The sequence below is a fragment of the Corvus kubaryi genome, unplaced genomic scaffold (genome assembly GCF_017639235.1).
Source record: "Corvus kubaryi isolate FWS band 111438036 unplaced genomic scaffold, C.kubaryi_AGA036_p1.0 37397, whole genome shotgun sequence".
Taxonomy (NCBI): domain Eukaryota; kingdom Metazoa; phylum Chordata; class Aves; order Passeriformes; family Corvidae; genus Corvus; species Corvus kubaryi.
Window position 1 is genome coordinate 5,975,279 of NW_024581136.1, and position 19,125 is coordinate 5,994,403.

Genomic DNA, 19,125 nt, shown 5'->3' on the forward strand with positions numbered 1-19,125 from the left:
AACACACAAAACATTATAGAAGTCCAAAATGTCTTTGGAAAGGAAAGGGAAAGGGAATAAGAGCAAACACCAGGCCACTATTACTTAAGAAAATTACACTGTTTTTAAAAGGGGACAAAATGGCACGTGGATCTGTGAGGGGATGCCTTCCACCTGGGTATCTTCCCTAAGCTCACCTCTAAGTTCATTCCTGAAGTTAAACCCCAGTTTTGCAGCAGTAGCAAGCCAAGCTGATGGGTCAGATGGTCTGCAGGAGGCTAAGAGGGATGACAGCAGTTGAAATACATCTCTGTATTTTTGTAAGAGGTATGAAAAGATTTTCAATGCATACTCCTGAAAAAAACCAATATAGATACTTAGTACTTCATGAACATTGTATCTGCTGTTAGCTGGGCTTTCAGAGGGCACCCCCGTGAAGCTCTGGTTCAAAAAACAAGTTGATGTTCACTTGCAGGTTTCGGAGAAATCCTGTCTTCACAAGCTCTGACAAGGTCCTTAAGGAAGAGACAAGGAGCATTGTCAGTATTTGGGCATGCCCACCGAACTAGTTTCCATAAACATCCCAAAGGCACATTGAAAAAAAAAAAAGGAACTAGTTTTTGTCAATCAGTTTAAATTACTTAATTTACAAGATGTTGAAAAAAAACAATGCACATGTTCGCAGACAATTCTGAGCTCTGTTTTTTCCCCCTCCTTTAATTAGTACTTTATTAAACCTTTTAAAACCATTAGTGTTTGCCAAGTAGTTCCATCCAGCTGCATCCATCAGTGAGTCCATGAGTTTTCATGGAGTGAAGAACAAATGAGCGATGTCAACAAGACATTCAGCTAACAGGAACCAGGTGGGGTTTGGCACAGTATTTTCAAGTAGTGCGTCATCATGTTGCATTCTTGAGCTGGTGTGACTTCCTGGGAGCAGTGCCAAGGTCAGGCAAATCATTATTTACAATTAATCACATCTTGAATATCACATACACTTAAATTTCTCTTGTCCTTGTTTCTTTTGAACTGCCTCTGTCTTCTTTTGATTCTGACTGCAAGCTCTTTGGAACAAGGATTTCCAACAACTTACAGTGTTTGGAGAAAGGCTGGAGTCTTCAGAGATCAGCCACCAAAACTGCACTCATCAGGAGACAAGTGCTGGTTTCACAGACACGTGGAACAGCGCTTTCCTCTCCCCAGGGGTGGTTTGTTGTTCCTGAGCTGTCACTCAGCGTAAAGTCAGAGTGAATGAGGGATTCTTCATCCTATAGCACAACTGTGAGGGATTCATTCCTGGAGCACAACTCAGCTCCCATCTGCCTTTCTGCCATTCCCCAGCTGTTGCGTTTCTACCCAAATTAAATCTCAGCCATTTGGGCAGTTCCTGGTGTCTTTTTCTCACTATGGGCGGAGCCCTGACATGCAGAGCCCAAGCCCTCCTTCCAGCCCCTTTCCAAACCTCCTTTAGCTGCCTCAGTCTCCAGTGCAACCAGCATGGTCCCCTCAGGCAGACAGAGGGAGGACCTGAGCACAGTCTCCTTCTCCAAGGTCAGGGCATGGCTTCATTTTGCAGATTCCATCTGCATGATATCTGTAAGATGCAATTTTCTTATATATTGAGCCATTAAAAAAATTTTACCAGCACTACCTCTCCTATCTGATACAATCTTGCCTCAAAAACTCAATCTTGTAGCTCCTCCCCTTTCAGACACCTGCAGTGGATCTCTGCATGACACGTACCTGCCAGCAGCAAACCCAAACCCACTGCCTCGTCACTCACCAGTTCCCAGCTCCAGGCAGACATTTTGCAGCTTCACAGGCAGAAACCTCTGTCATTTTCCCCCTTCACCTCCTTTGTTGATTTAACATCTTATAACAGGTAATTTTAAGAGCCTTTTGGACTGAAAGGCTTCCTGGGTGCCTGCACCATTACCCATTCACTGTGTTTACTCTGAGCATCCAAAACCATCAACAGACAAATTAGATTCTTAATTACTGCAACAGGAAAATGAGCTTTGCTATTAAAAAATCACAATGGTGTCTTGCTAAAATAAAATTTAAGAAACATGCAGAGCAAGGAAAAACACCAGGTGGACATAGAATCATAAAACGGTTTGGGTTGGAAGATACTTTAAAAATCATCCGGTTCCAACCCCCCTGCCATGGGCAGGAACACCTCCCTCTAGACCAGGTTGCTCAGAGCTCCATCCAGCCTGGCCTTGAACACTTCCTAACATGCTTTGGTATAATTTCCCTAATGTACCTGGTCAAAGATAGACTGTTGATACATGTTTTCCTTGTAAAAAGCACCTCTTAAAAATTTTCTCTTTATCCTTTTTCCTAAAAGTCTTCAACAGTTTGCCATTTTGTAATTATTTTGTTATCTCCTGCATTTGTAGTTCATCAAACCTCTCATTAGTTGCTTATCCACTAGGAATTGGAGATGATTATCACTCTGCTACTTTGAATTTATACTTTGATATGATAATTTGCTGTCTAGATTTTATCAAAAAGAGCCAGAGGAAGCAGCCTGAACACCCTGGCTGTAAGTTGATGAAGGATTTGTGGCCCTCCTTGGCAATTCTGTAACCATCGATCTGCCTCTGCAGGGACTTCGCCTAACGCCCCCCTCTGCCATGCAGTGAATTAGGTTGTGGTGCAGTGGGAGAAGTGATTATTCCAGTACATTACTTCCAAGTCAGAGTGTCTAAACAGTGTCTACAGCCTGTATGGGAAAGGATGGTAAAGGACTTGTTTACAGCCCTGAATGCACACCTCTCTTGGAATTTATTAAGTAGGTAAATAGCCTGAGTGGTAGTCTGAGCTTGTGTTTTGTGTCCGGTTGTAATTCAGTTGTAACTCCACTAAAATGATTGTCAGTGACCTTTGCTAGTTCACTGTGTGTATTTGAGGGAAGAAAAGGGAGCTTGTTTTTCACTACCATTTATTCAGTTATTTATTTAATAAAAAGCTAATGCCAGACAGGCTTCCCTGCTAGCACTAAAACTACATCTGAGCAGAGGAGTAGCACCAGTTTGCTAGTTGCCCAGTCTTTGAGAAGACAGCCACATTTATTTTCACAGAAAACATGAGCAAAATTCAGCCATTCATCTGAACAAATGTTTTCCCCAGGGTGACGGTCCCTGCAGGGACCCTGGAGCTCATTTTGGTTTAGGAACAAAGGCAGCGTGGGATGCCCCTCTGCACAGCTCATCCCTGCCAGCCTTGGCCTTGGGCACAACCTTGTGGTGACCCAGCACCGCTGCCAGAGAGACATCGTGCCCCAGCCAGCACTGCAGTCGCAGGGGGAGTGCTCTGGGCTCAGTGCAAGCCTAGACTAAAATAATTAAAGTCCCTTGTCAGCTGTACAGACAGAATGTCACTGTCACCAAAGCCAAATTCCCATAGTTTTACAACTCCCAAAACAGGCTGCCAGCCTGCACCTGAGGCAACATTTCTGTGACCCTTCACCAACATTGACTAAATAAATTCAGAAGGAAGATGATGACAAACACAAAAATTGGAACAACCATAAAATTCTGCCTGTTTGTATTTTTCAAAACAATTCCTGTTTGTAAAAGCTCCCAGTTCTTGGACTCCTTGGCTCAGCAGCTGCTTGCCTGGTTGCATAGCAACTTTCTCTCTGCTTCTGCTTGCCAGAATCAAAGGGCCACATGTTGCATAAAATAATTAGAGTATTTCTTGGCTCAGAGGGACTGAAGTTCAAGCAGGCTGGCTGGCACCTTGCTGCCTGCACTGCTCTCTGGCTCCAAACTCCCACCTTGACAATAAGTGATATTCATAGCACTGAAATCACAGACCTATCATTTTTCTTTTTTTTTTAAGGGCACAGTATGGTCACTGGCCATCTCCTGCTCTGAAAATAAAGATGGAATGGGTCTCTGTGCAAGAGGATGATTATCCAGCATGAGGTGGGAGCATCCTTGTAAGAAAACTTGTTTTTAGTACCATCTGGATTGGAAGACCCAATGCTCTCTTGGTCTTCCCCAGTGAGATGTGTGATGGCTATTTAATACTTCATAAAGATGCAAGACCTGACTGGGACAGCATCTCTGCGTGCCAGTCATGAAAGTAATGGCAATCAGCTCTGGACACACAGAGCCATGAAACCCACACCTGCCCTGGCTACAGCCTGGCATGGCCACAGGCAATGCCAGCCCGTTGAAATATTATTGACAAAGCCTTTGCCTACTGGGTTGGCTTTAGGACAACACCAGTTGCATTTTAGCATGAGGCTGAAGCACAGTGAGCTCTCAGGGTAACTCACCAGCTCCTTGCAGGACTGTGCTCTGGAAGGTTGCTGAGGAGACACTGTTTTGGTGGCATTTCATGTGTTTCTGCATACCTGTGCATTTCCTTTGGGGCTGTACCCCAATAGAGAACATGGCCTTTCTGAAACAGAGACCCAAGCTGTGCCCCTCATCACTGCTCTGTTTTATGCTTTGTCCATAAAATCTATAAGGGTAGGCAATTACCCTAAATTCTTTCCAGCTGCCGCAAGCATAACCATCTTTAGGAGCAGTCCAACTTTCAACAGAAAAAAAACCTAAAAAAATCACTCTAAAAAGAGATGTTTTACAGGATCTTTAGGGCAAAAACCTGATCAAGCTTACGATGACAAATGACTGCCTTTGATGGAAATACGCAGATACACACATACAAGGATCCAGCCCTGCTGTCCTGTATTCCTGCTGTTACTGGCAAATGGTCCATGGATTTAACGCAGTCCTTTACTTGACCCTAAAACTTCCCCACATATTTTTTTTACAGCTCATAATTTGCAGAGCACAGTGTCAGCAGGAAAGAAATCACAGTGAACAGTCACTCCATCCCTGTGCAGCAGCTCTGAATCACATGGGCAATCCAGCATGGTCCTTGCTGTGCTTTTGGGCCAGGCCACCCATCAGCAGTGCCAGGGTTTGCTGACAAGCAACAGAAAAAGGCTCTGCCCTGGCAAGCAACCAGAAGAGCTCGCAGCAGCCACGGTCAGTGCCCACCACGCTGTGTGGGGTCGGCTGGCAAACATGGCCTCCTGAGCTGTGGACACAAGCAACACATAAAACCTCAGTGGCTCAGAGAAAGCTGTTCAGTGATTTGGCCAAAGTGCCCAGCAAGCAGCTTCTGAGCATCCTGCTACTTCCTGACAGCTGAGACAGAATTGTCTCCTTTGTTTCCTCTTTCCCACTTCTTCTCTGTGAGTCCAAACGGGTGGCTCAGATGTAAACCACAGGAGAAGAATCAGCCCTATCTTGCATCTACCCATATCCTCTGGTGCAGGTCCTGCACCAGCTTCAGAGGAATCACACTTTATCTACATCACCCTGAAGGAAAGGAGAAAATCTGACTATTTTCATCATCCATCCCTTTTCGTAGCACATAAAAAAGCATCTTACCTTGCTGGAAATATGTTGAAATCTCAGATTTAAAAGACCAAGGAACTTCCAAAGATAAGACCAGTGCTGGATTTGATCTGAAATTTGCAATGAAGAAAAAAAGGGCAGAAGCTCAGATTTTCTTCTTAGTCTCTGTACAACATGAAATACCCATTTTTGAAGATGCTGTTTGCATTAGTTTCATCCTAATTCTGATGCCTTTTCCCATTAATCACCACAACAAATTCCAGTGAAAAAGCCACTCTCAATTTCCCCAATCCCATAAACATATATTCAACCCTCTAAAGATTAAATTTGAAGAGGGTAAGGGCAGAGACAGGTCACTTACTCACCTTACGGCAGGGTCAAACTTCCACCAGGAAAAGTCCAGCTGTGTCTGGACCTAGAACAACTAGTGCAACTAGTGTCTAAGAGTACTAATTTGGGATGCTAATTGATCTGCAGGCAGGTGCCTCCTCAACTCCTCTAATTTCTAAACAATTTTCTGAAGACCAAGGTGGATGTTTGTGCAGGGCATCAGAAATATGCAAACTATTTATATATGTGTGAAGATAAATACATGTGCTAATTAGCAAATACTGTTTTTAGGGAGAATGAGGTATCTAAACATCTTTTAAAATTTGGCCTCAGCTGCAGGAAGTAGTAATAATGTGCTGCAAATATTTAGCAATGCATAAAAAGCTGGTTCCTGATCATCCTAAGAACACAGAAATTAGTAGAGATTACCCCAGAAAGAGTTTGTTTTATTAAAAGCCAATATACTCCACAAGATTCTTTCCACACACATTTCTTCCCAGCTGTCTGATGCCTGTAGAGTGTAAGTGCACACACAGAGTGAGGAGGTTGGCTGCAGCTTCTTGAGAGCTCAGCATTTAGATGAAACATTTCTAAAATTCTTCAGTCATCTTTCCAACTTAAAAAATACAATTATCTTTCCCCTTGCTTTAAAGCTTCCCCTCCCAAAGAATGTCTTGGTGCCCAAGTGCCAATATGCCCATCCCCATGGCTGCAGTAATCTGCCATGCCCATGTGCTCCCAGCTTCCCAGGCCCTCCAGCCCCCTCTGGGTGTAAGAACTCTTCAAAGGAGGAGCACAGTCACAGTCTGCTTTTATTCACTGTCCTGAAGGGTGCAAGGATGTATCCCGCATTCCTTTGGAAACTGCGTGCCATCTGATGGGGACTTACATGCAGCCAGGATGCTTCACTCATGTTGTGATTTTACCTTAAATCCCCCTTACTTCCTGTAAATGCCAGCATGATCCAGCCTGAAAGGTGTGATGCAGCTCCTGCTGGTCTGGCCAGTGATGCCCAAAGCAGCTGACAGCAGACACAGGGGAGGAGACACTCAGCTTAAAGAATCCTAAGTTTTGGCTCTTCCACTGGGATAAAAACAACCACTGAGCAATTTGTTGTTCAGGTGAGAAACTCTTCTGTTCACACAGCCCATGTGAGGAAGAAAAGGGTTGTTATTCTGAGAAACAAACCACTGTATTTTCTATCTCATCCTCCCCCTAGGCTCACACTGACACAGAGCTGCTGGGTTATGGCTGCTCAGTATCCACAGCCGTGCTCTGGGCACAAGCTGGGGCTCTGGGCAGTGAGTTGAGCTCCACTCCTGCTGCTGCCTATCTGTAGCCTAAGAAGCCCTCAGGGAGCAGCCCAGACCACCACCCGGCTTTGCCATTCAAACACATGGAGTGGCTAAGTGAGGAGTATCACCTTCATGCTGCTGAGGCCACCCAGTGCCATGGGCCGCTCCGAGGGCTTTCATGTCCCTGCCTGACTCCCAGGCTGTATGGGATCCCTCATCAGAAATGAAGCACTGCCTGAGCAATATAATTTCCCTCCTTTTTTCTTCTTTAATGAATGCAGCAATGACAGCACAGTTATGATAGAAGGTTCCCTCTGGCAACAGAATCATAAAATAAGAATATGATAGATTCTCTGTCTGCTCAGAGCTGTATGTTGGCTCTGGCATTTTTATTTTTTAAAAATTCAGCTCACAAGTAAATGAACTTGGGCTAAAGCTTTTGGAAGTTGGTTTAGTGATCTTGAATAGGATTTGGTCCCATGAAAAGTTTCTTGCAGCTTCTCCTACTTTGAGTTGTAGAAATAGACATGGAAATAGCCATAGAAAAACCATAGATGCTGGGGATTTTTCCTAAAAACCTCTCCTTGGTGATAAATATTGTTTTCTTCAGGTTTTTTTACATTGCCTTTAGAAAATCAAGCAGTCCAAAGTTCAAAAATGTCAAACCTAAGGCTATTTGGACAACTTATACCATTGAATGGAAGACACATTGATTACAGACATTTGGTGATATTAGCACCAAACATAAGTGTTTGAACATCACCTCAATGCTTCAAGAGAAAACCCCTCCTTAAAATCTCTATGACAGTGGGAAATGGGGAGCCTTTTATCCTCCATGTGGAGTCCTCTGTGGTGACAGCTTTTGGCACACTGGCAAGTCCAGATGAGGTCATGGAGCCCTTGGCTGTGCCCAGCTCTGAGGATGGCGTGACCTGCTCCTGAGAATATGTTGTGGAGAGGGTGCAGGTGAGCATTATCACCTTTCCATCATATCCTTTTAGACTTTTTAAAGTCAAAGGCCTTCCAGGAGAATATAAGAACGGATGGACCCCTGGTTTGTCTGGTCTTGGTGTTTTCTGCACCAGCTGGATCCTTTCATCCAGAAATGTCTCATCTTTGGCTGCCATCCAGTTGTGTGGAACCTCATCAAAGCCGTCAGTATTACCTCAGTCCCTGAACTGAACCTGAAGGGGAAGTGAAAACCACTCCACCCATAGGCCTCAGCAAATAAATATTTGGTCTTTCTTTTCTTTAGGACTGTGGAAAAAGCCCCATTTACCAACAACAAACCTGGGTACACATGAGAAGCTCATCCCAAAGGCAATACTTGAGCCCTGGTCCTAACTGATGGAAATAATGAATACATGATATACTGGTAAATCTTGTCTATGGTGCAGTAAATCTGTCTAAAATTTTGTAGGAGTTCCCATAAAGTGAACTATTTGGCAATAAATTCTTTCAAGGCATAGAAACAGGACAAAGCAATGAAGATGCTGTCACTGAAATGTAGAGAAAACAGTAATTTCCAGCAAGTATTAATTTTATAAAAATATATATGCATAGTGCATATAAAAATACATATAAAATATATATTGATATAAAATCTCATTACAGGGTACGCCAGGCATGCAGGTTTATGTGTAGAGTACACACGCTACCCAACTACAAAATGTTACACAGTGATTTGTTGCTTTTAGCAAGTCTGCTCTTAAAACCGCAGTTCATAACCTTGACTATCCACATTTTGAACTGTAATGCTTATAGCAGGTTTTTTATACGGTAGTTTTCTCACTTATAAAACTATCTGTTTGTTTAACACACCTATGAAAAAATATTTTCTTCCATTGCAATTGAAAATGGGTATTTTTTCACTAATTGGCAAAGCTATTTATCTGAAATATATTAATTGGTTTGGCAATTGTTTGTGATTTTGCACTCTGACAGAATATGTAATTTGCATAAATAAATACTAAACCTCTGTCAACTTGGCTGACAAAAGTATTCTCCCTTTTTTTAGTTTTAAATTGCAGCATTTGCATTAAAATGGACAAGCTTGATAAAACCAAGCCACAAAGAGATAAAATTACCTTGGAAAGGAATACAGAATTCACTTAAGCAATTTCTTTGTGTCCAAAACACTCTTTGTAGGGTCATGTGTCAGTTTGGCAGATTGGGTTGGTGGTGTGTGCAAGAGAGTTTGACAAGCCCAGAGGTACCACAGAGAATGATCCTGATTCTCAGTATCACAGAAGAATTGCCGTGTCATACCTGTTAAGCAAACAAATAGATTTGCAGTGAAATCTAAATGAGGCTTATTTGGGAGATTTAGAAACCTGACTAAAGAGTATCAATGTTGCCAGTACAAGCCTTAACCTTCTGTTGGGGTTTCCAGTTGATCTCAAGTGTGGTATTTGGGGTATGAACTCCAGTCTGAGAGGGTGGAAACTTTCCACTCCTTTCTTAGCCCTGTCTTGGGTTATGCAAAGCACTGAGAAAGAGCAGGTTTGCTGTCAGTGGCAGCCCACTATTTCTGAGTGAAGAAAACCCTCCCTTTCTCTGGGAGTTAACAAAGGGCATGACATCCCAGCTGGGCTGCCTGGGCTTGGTGGGCAGCTGCTCAGCCAGACAGGGCACTGACCACCAGGGTATTTAACACTGGACAGCCAAGTGATTCCTTCACTGCTGCTGCTCCTCCAGCAGAAGCATTTGCTATGCAGATCTATTAATTGCAAATTGAAAGCATCCACATACTCAGGATAGCTGCAACATTTTCCCCGGGAATGTGGGAGATATTTGACATTACCAGCTTCAAAGAGGGGGAGAGGGAGAGAAGGAATTTAATTGCTTGTGCATGAGGTAACGTCAATTCCTTGCAGTCAGGAGACTAGGGCTTAATTGATATCATATGGCTAACAAAGTACTCCAAAGCCAGCTTCATTTGATTGCTTTTTAATAACTAATAACTCTCAGTGGGAGTCCAAAATATGTATGTATGAAAAAGAGTGATGGAGCTGCCTCTGTTGTCTGCCAAGATCACTGTTACTGAAGCAAATTTGTACCTTTTGCAGTCCTGGAATAGATACCAGCAGTGGCTGGACACGTACTCTCTCAGCCTGCCCCAGCCAGGAGTGTCTGGAAGAGCTGCAGAGGGGTTGGAGGGCATGTCCCTGGCAGTGGCAGTGGTTGTCCACCCTTGCTGGGGTGGGTGTTGATCCATGGCTGGAGAAAGGATTGAATCCCTCAAGGTGTCCTACCTTGCCTGCCCAGGCCAGCTCCATGCCTGGCATGGCTGCAGGGCAGATAAAGTTGTTGCCACTGGGCCATAAGTCAGTCAGAAATAATTTTTCCCATGGAGTTCATTGCCTTCCTGAGTCACAGATCCCAAAGCAAGGAACCATCCTCTGTGATGGGACAGGAGAATCATCCACGGTTGGGCTGCTCAGTCCCCTTGGGTGGCCCCATGTCACCTCCCCTGGTGTTTAGAGTCTCCCTGCTCACTCCCCAGCCCAGGCAGTGTCAGCAGGCCACCAGCAGTGTCCCTCAGCGTCCCTCAGCCCAGCAACAGCACAGAAATCCACTGGATTTCCCTGAACAGCTGGTTGTAAAAAAGCTCTGCCTGCACAGCAGGGTCCAGGTGCTAGCAGATTTTTACAGAGCAGGGTGTATGCAAAAATATGGTCTACCGACTACCGCTGACAAAACCAGAGGCTGAGTCCTACTTTCCTCCCTTCTTTCCCTGCCCCAGCAGCATGGCTGAAGAGGAACGAAAGGATATGACAGTGTCACTGCTGTGTCACAGAGAGCCATGTGCCTCCCTCCAACCCTCACTTAATTAGTGGGTGAGTGGCCAGGACTGGGCCATGTAGGGCCAGGAGTCAGGATCACTGGCTGGATCCCCAGGGCATCTCAGGCACTTCAGATCATGAAGTGGCCACTGTTCTAACCCTTAGCAACTAAAATATGTGTTGGGCAGTTACCTGAGGATGCTGTGAACCCCTTGCTGTGGCAGCCTGTGGGAGCAGGGCATCTGCAAAGGTGAAGCACTGCCCCTGGGGAAGCTCCCACACTGGACATCTGACCTGCTGCTTTATGGCATTGGTGAAACTTCTCAGGGAGGGCTTTTTTGTTTCTTTGTCTGGACTTGGTTTTATTTGCAGTTTTTTGATTTGGGTTTTGTTGGGGTTTGGATTTTGTGGTGTTTTTTTGTTGTTGTTTGCTTGTTTGAACGTTTTTTTTGTCCAGGGGACCAAACCTTGAAAAAATGCTGATCCTGTGTGTCTTTCATTCTGCCCATGGTCAAAAACTCTCCTTGCTGTGGTTGCATCTGGGTTAGTGTCAAAAGGAATTCATATGGCTTATGTCTATAACCAGATGTAAAACTGGGCAAATTATACTTGGGATAATTCATATGTATTTGATTTCTATTGCTTAACAAGAGAATGCAGGAACAAGCTTATTTAAAACAAGTTTGCAGAAGGGCATCAGAGTCCATACACTGAAAGCAATTAATAAAGGACCTCTCCTGGGATTATTAGAAAGACTACTAGGAAGACAGCAAATTATGAAAAATTAAAGATACTTGATGCAGGGCAGAAAGAGGAAAACAAATCCCAGGCTGGATAATTAATGATGAAAACAAAATTATATTCTACTTGGGAAGAAAACAAACACATTCAGAGAGTCCAGGGGAACTTCTGTGAAGAGGCACTGATGACTGGAGAGCTACCACTGTTTCTGTGAAGCACTGGCAATGTATCAAAATTAGTAGAAAAATTATAAGCTTTAAAACAATTCTTCAGAAAAGCAGAGGTGAAATGCTAAAATTGGCTATTTTGTATTGAAAAAGGGAAGAAAAATTACTGCAGTGTCTATTGCCTTGCTATTCCTCCGCTACTCCCCCATTTCCAAACCAGCAGAGGTAACAGGCACATCAGAGCACCCCACTTCCTACAGGGAGAAAATGGGACCAATTTATAAATGTCATTAGTGGAAGCGGTGTCAGGAGAGATTGTGGACTTAAAGTGACTGGTGACTCTGTTTTACACATATGCATGCTGGTTTTACTTCACCTCTATAAAGCTGCCATTGATTAGATTTTCATTAAGACTCACGCTAAATTGCACAATACTCACATTTAAGGGAAGGTCTTTCCTTTGGCTTTCCACTTTCCCTGTTTCTCTTTGTCCATCATAGTTCAAAATGATCATATTTTTCATTTTGGAGTATTAGAAAATCAAAAGACACTGTTATTTCATAAATGTCCAGTAAAAAGGGAAAACCAAATCAACCCAAACAACAGAAAGCAATGCTTATTGCAATGAAATTGCAGTATGTTGTTGGGAAAATAGGTACTTTAGATTTCATCTTCAGTAAATACAGCTCATCAAGGCCCACAAGAACCAGCTTACAGTTCTTAAAAGCAAGAGTGGTGTTATTCAAGTTAATAATGAAGCAACATGGTTGGTAATTGTAGCAGATGATTTTGGGCTGCTTCTAAGCAGCAATACAGTAAGATTTGCTATAGCTTTATACAGTATTGGTAGGCTTACAAAACCAACCAAAGACCCCAAAACCTAAACCAAACAAACCAGCATTGGTCCCCTGTTACAGGAATGGTGCTGCTGAAAGAATTATAAGAAGCAGGGTTGATGTTCAGGCCTGTAATTGAAGGCTGCAGGCACTCAGCACTACGTGTGACAAGTTTCTCAAGAGATTTAAAATGCAGATCTCTTGACTCCTCTTCCTGATATGAGTGAGTTGTTTAACCTCTATAATTTTATTTTCTGTCACTTGGCCATGGTATTAGTAATAGGAACAGCTTACAGCCTCATGGGGACATAAGAAATCAATTCTTAGGGTTTATACAATTAGAGGTTGTGTCCTTCACTATTTATTGTTACCTTTCATCCCAAAGGAGCAGTACATCCTGGTAATTTGGTTTTTTCCTGTCCTTTCTCTGCACTTCCTTAACATCACCATTAATGCTGCAGACCCAGACCCTATCCTTGGAAAACTGAGGTGGTTTCTCATCCAGTGCCTTATGGAACTGCTCCATTAGAGGTCCCCATGGGCAGGTAAAGTCACCTTCACCTTCAGTGTAAGCCATGCCTCTCTCCAAGTGCTGATCATAGGTATCCAAGTCAGAGCCATGGGGAGTTCCCTGCCATAGCTCTCTCCTCAGTGAGACACAGCAAGTGTACAGATGTAGGACCATCACCATCACTTAATTGCTTCCATTTCACAATAAGATGATAAAAAAGTTCTTGTGTCTGAGCATGCAAAGGTGCTCATAAAAAAATCTGTTAATTTTTATGCCTCATAAATGTAAGTTTGCTGTGAAAACATTCCTTTTAAAATCTGAGTTTATAGGACATGGAACAAGTAGGATTTCAGAATAAAAGCCTGGTTTCCATGATCTCGAGAATTCTGTTATTGTTAATTAATAACATTGCTTTGCCTTTGTTTTCAAGTCTTTTCAAGGCATGTATTTCTCAAGATCTGCTGTTTTACTGCTCTCCTTTGATGAATATTTTATCACATAGTAATGAACATCTTGTAAGGCAATTGTACAGTTTACAACTGTTACACGATGAAACATAAAGCAAGTGGGGGAAGCAAAAGCAGAATGCTATTAAACATTTAAACTTCTAGAAAAGCTGGAGTGACATCATATTAATTTATTCTAAAGCCAGGCAGCACATTGCCATTCTGCTCCTGCCTGCCACTTCCCTGAGTGGTGAAATTTGGTTGCTTGTGTTTGATGATATTGTTAATCACCCTTTTGTAAGCATGGACACAGGGAACCGTGGTGCCAGCGAGGCCACAGCCACTGCCTGAGCTGGAACACGGAGCTCTGGCAGCCTCTCTTGATGGCACTGCAAGCTTCTCCCTGCCTGATGGTCACAGCAGCTGATCCAACACTGGATTTCATTTATGTCTGTGATGAAGAGCTATTTGAAAACCTTGTAGTGGGCTTCTGGTCTGAGCATAAGGCCTTTGCCCCTCAGTGGCTCTACTGGGTGCCTCCCACAGACACCCTCCTGATGCAGAACATCACCACTGGGGGAAAGCATTTTCAACAGACATAACTTATTTACAGCCTGACAAAATGTAGGCCTTAGGGCTGAATATTAATGTAAGAACCCTAACTGTAATAAACCAGCTGCTTCTAAGAAGTGCTGATCTCCAACAGCTTTCAATGCCCCTAATTTTTTTCCCCAAATATTCTTTACTGTTCTAAAAATCAGACTGCTTTCATTTCCCTCCCTAAACAGTCTTGTGTCAAGCAGTGTTACCAGTTTGTTTCAGGACTGATTCTTGTGTCCTGCTAAAGTCAGAGACTTGCAAACTGTTTGTGAGACTGTTTTGAAGTCTTTGTGTTTTGGGGTTTTTTTAAACATTCATAACAACAGCACTGCATGCATGCCGAACAGTGTGCAGGTACCACAGATATGTTGTCACCATTACATGACACCCCCAGGGAAGCTTCACCCAGTTCAAATGCAGGAATTCTTTCTGGTGGAGGAGCACTGGCATGTTTTTGTGGTGGGTGTTACATGGATGCATTTAGACTATTGCTGATATTTGTATTTTATGTTATGAGGTGCAGATAAAGTGCTAAGAAAGGTTGTGCCCACCTTGACAGAAGGTTCCTCTTCTCTTGGCTCTCTCCTTCAGCTCCAGTTCCAGTCTGTACGGACAGTCCCAACCTTCACCATCCCACCTCAGTTCACAAGCTGATTTTTAATTGTTTTTCTTTTCTGAGAAATGGATAGAAAACCAAAGGTTGCTCTGTGCTGGGGGAAGCACCCTCCAGAGAGGAGGCTGAGACCAGTGGTCACGTGCAGATGTCAGGCCTGAAACAACAGCACAGGGTGAGGTCTGGAGACTTGGTTTCACTGCTCTGCTGTTCCTTAGGCTTTATTTTTAAAAAATTATTTAAGTCTGTGAGAGCTGATGGTCTTGTATTGATACCTCTTGAAACAATGATCCTTTTACAGCAAAGCCCTGTCACACTCTCCTGTTCTCCTGTGGGTTGCTGATACACTATTCAGAAAAAGTAGAAGGCCTAAAACCAATACTTGTTGTGGAAAGATGTTCAACGGAAGGTCAGCAGAACTGTTTCTTCCCTTAAGGGTATGACAGAGGCAGTGGCATGGGGAATCCTTTCTCAGCCAGCTTCAGGAACCAGTCTTGCCCCAAAGCATAATGTTACCAGTTTCCAGCTGCTTGAGGCCATATTTCTTCTATTGATGCTCCTTGAGCATGAGAAACTGCTGACAAATCAGAGTTTCAAATGCTCTGGATGGTTTTTGGTGTTTCTACTGGTTCAAGTGTATAGCAGCCTCTTCAGTAGCAAGGTAGAAGATCTGCCGAGAACTTAATCACCATTCTATGAGAAATACTGAGTTTTATTTCAACACAGGTTGAGTGGTTGGCCTCTATTACAGACAGTACAGAGGAGAACTTGGAGACCTACAGGAAGGAAGTAAAAATCAACCATGGTAAGCTAAGTTTTCCATTTGGGGCAGACACAAGCACAAGGATACATATTCAGCTGCATAATACTGCCAGAACAGGAAAGAACTGTGTGATTTTATCCATCATCACTGTATTAGTGAAGAATTTTGCATGGGGGAGTAAACGGATTTTAAACAGCTTTAAAGACTTACTACTGATTTTAAAAAAGTTGCACAGCATGTGCAAAACCTATTAGCTTTGCCACATATTATCTTTGCATTCAGTTGTTTGATAGGGTTCACATAAAAATTAGGCATAGGAAAATGAGAATATCAGATGGCTCTAATGAGGCAGATAGGTTTAAAAAGATGTAACACTCAGATTTCCTTGGAACACAAGCCACTTCCAAAGACCCAACAATGCACAGAACAGAGCACTGCTCTGCCTGCTATGGTAATTCCCAGTTACTGAAGAGCCCCATATTACATTTTGCTGTGTCCTCTTACACAGTACATTTACATCTGAGAAAAAATAGTACTTGCTATCCTTGAAGTGCACACAAGAATTTTTAGCTGCATACCCACGTAAATGTAGAACTGCCTTGGGTTTTATCCTGGCATTAGTCTGCCCTTGCCTGGCACCTCTGAGCTGCTTCCAGCCAGCCATTCCTGATTCACTGGAATGAGCTGATGGTGAAGCACAGCACACCACGCCTTGAAGCTGTGGGAACACACAAACGGTTTAGGAAATTGCTATCACTATTGCATTTCGAATGGCATTAATCTCGAACCCAGCATTATTGCTATTAACTTATCTTTGGATACATCCAAAATCCAGTGCCTTGAAGCCCATTTTTTTCACAGGCTTTCAGTGGGGCCCTCAGGCTATCAAACTGAGTACTGAAAATCAGAGGTGGGACTAACCAAATTAAACCTTTCTCCTGACCTCGTTTGCCAAGTATCCTTTGACACTTGCGTGGCCACCAGCCCACCCAAAGATGGCAAGGCAGGAGCCAGCTCAGCACTGTTTTGCCTTTGGCTGTTGCAAATGCTGTTGGAACATGCCCGGCCACCGGGTCCACCACTCAGGGAGGCACCAAGTAAGATGAAGCTGGAAAGAGGAGAGGGAAAGAGAAAGCAACATCTATTTTTGGACATTAAAAGAAAATATTTTAAAAATCACTAATGTTGGCAAGGAAAAATACTTAATTTGAGGTGTGCAAGTGAGCAAGTATATTTTTAAAGCTGGCATGAAGCCTGCCCTTTGTCCCACAGGATCTAATCCAACACCAGCTAAAATCACTTGCCCATGGAATTGCACTTGGACTTTCATGTAAGTTAATACTTTACATAAAAACTCACAGCTCAAAATTACCCAATAGAACTGTTTGCAATAACTACCTTTCTATAAAAATAAGCCGCCATATTTTTAGGAGCATTTTAAGTGTTCACTATAAAATTTTATTATATATTAAACTTAATTACCCAAATTAAATTCTCAGTTATTGTACCTGTGCATGCTGTTTTATTCTTTGCTTCAGTAATGCCAGACACTAGAGTGATTCAATTTTATTTTGAATTTTGATTGCATTTATTCAGGTATTTCAAGCTGGTAGTGAACTAATGATAGAATATAGTTACGCTTTAGTATTACTGACAGCAGCCACAAAGACTCTGTACTGCCAGTTATGGCTGGCAACACACCCTGGGATTTTTTTGGAAGAAAGACAGCAGTGATCAAACAAATGGGACTGTCTACTAGATCCTAATGTTGAATCAAAAGCAGATTTCCATTTTGAAGCCAAATCTTTCTCAAAACCAGGTTTCCATAGATGAAAACATTACATCACCTTGGGGCAAAAGGGAAAGGATACAACAAGACATTTTAAGGCAAATAAGCCTTATAGTTTGCCAAGCATATGACTGCTGATAATTAATTTCATTTATGCACTTAGGGAACATCTTTTACATTCTTATATCCAGCATAATAATCTCCTCCCCCCCCCCCCCCCCCCCCGAGTCTCCACAGTATTAAACCACTGAAATAAGAAGTTACATTCTTATTATTTTGATATGAAATCTGAGTTCCCTGTTGCTCTAAATGTTGTAGCAGGCATATATTTTTTGGTAAACTCACTGATGAGCTCTGCTAGCCATACAAATCATACAAACATAATTCACTGCAAAGATATGCCCCTTTCAGAGACCACTTCATTTATTCCTTGCAGTAGCTGAAAAATCCAGGCATGAAATCATGTTTTCCAGCTATGCCTTTTGTCATATTTATGGTCTCTTTGGTAAAATCAAAGGAATGCACTTCTGTGTAATGGGCCATAGTTTGAATGGGGCACAGTAACCATCACACCATAAAATTTAGAGTTGGGCTGCTTGATTACAAAAGCATGTCCTCACTTCAGCCTTTGCACAATGCAGCTGTTTAAATCACTGGGAGTTTAAAATTAGAGTCACTTGAGAACTAAAAGTGCATGTGATGGCAAAATGGAAGAAGATATTAAGTTTGGGCTGCCAATTTCAGAGCCATTTCTAGAAGTCTGAGAGCTTACTGATAAAATTATGAGATGAAGAACATGCAGCAGTCATTAAACTCCTTTACTTTTGCTTGCATCATGAGATTTCCTATCCCAACACTTTACTGTGGGATTCCTTGAATTTAGAAACAGGTACCAACAAACGAGAGCAGGGTAATGAGATTTTTGATGAATGGAGCCTTTAACTCCTGCTGGTTTTCTCCTGAGATATGCTCTCTGCTCCTGCTCACTGGAACATGAATAAATGTTCATTTATTACTATGTTGGACAAAATCTTGCAATCCCTACTTGGTTTAAAAATGTTCATGATGTGACAATCCCTTGTAAATTTTCAAGTACAACATGCTAATGCAATGACCACCCTCCTTTTCCTTAAGGAGATGAGCCTGGAGAAGGCTCCTGGGAGACTTCACTGCAGCCTTCCAGCACTAGAAGGGGGCTTATAAAAAACAGGGAGAAACTTTTTACACAGGCAGAAAGTGCTAGAACAAGGGGGAATGGTTTTAAACTAGAAGAAGGGAGATTTAGATTTGATGTTAGGAAGAAATTCTTCTCTGTGAGGGTGGTGAGCACTGGCACAGATTCCCTGGAGAAGCTGTGGCTGCCCCATCCCTGGAAGTGTTCAAGGCCAGGCTGGACGGGGCTCTGAGCAACCTGGTCTAGTGGAAGGTGTCCCTGCCCATGGCAGGGAGTTGGAACTAGATGATCTTTAAGGTCTCTTCAACCAAGTCATTTACGATGATTTGATGCTGAGGAAGATTTGTACCATGGCCTAGTTTGGACAGTGGAGCCACCTCTGATCACACCATCTCTGCAAGGTGGATGGGGAACTGGCCATCCCCACTACATTTCTCTCCTCTGAAAGCATGAGACAGAAAGATGGGGGGAAGTGACACCTCACCAGACACTCTAAGTCACAATAATTGCATTGTTATAATAAACCACAGGGGCTTTTTTTTCCTTGTATTTTTCATACTCCTCCGCTGAAGCACTCAAACCATGTGAGCTGCCAAGGATACTCAGGATGATATCATGTGAGTCATTAAAACTCAATAAATGCAGGTTTAATAGCATGCTTTTGCTGCTTTTACTAATTTCAAATGCTAAAGAGCTCTAAATCTTTTTCTCA

At 42.8% G+C, this 19,125-nt stretch overlaps 1 long non-coding RNA gene across 1 annotated transcript in view; it reads right to left on the reverse strand.

The window, feature by feature from the left end:
- The window catches only part of LOC121671160, a 35,977-nt gene extending 20,232 nt beyond the window's left edge, over positions 1 to 15,745 (reverse strand). The window contains exons 1-4 of the long non-coding RNA XR_006018406.1: positions 14,626 to 15,745; positions 9,076 to 9,256; positions 5,397 to 5,473; positions 177 to 333 (exon numbers count right to left, since the gene is read on the reverse strand). This is a non-coding gene — a long non-coding RNA (uncharacterized LOC121671160). The remainder of the gene's footprint in view (positions 1 to 176; positions 334 to 5,396; positions 5,474 to 9,075; positions 9,257 to 14,625) is intronic.
- Positions 15,746 to 19,125: the final 3,380 nt, after the last annotated feature.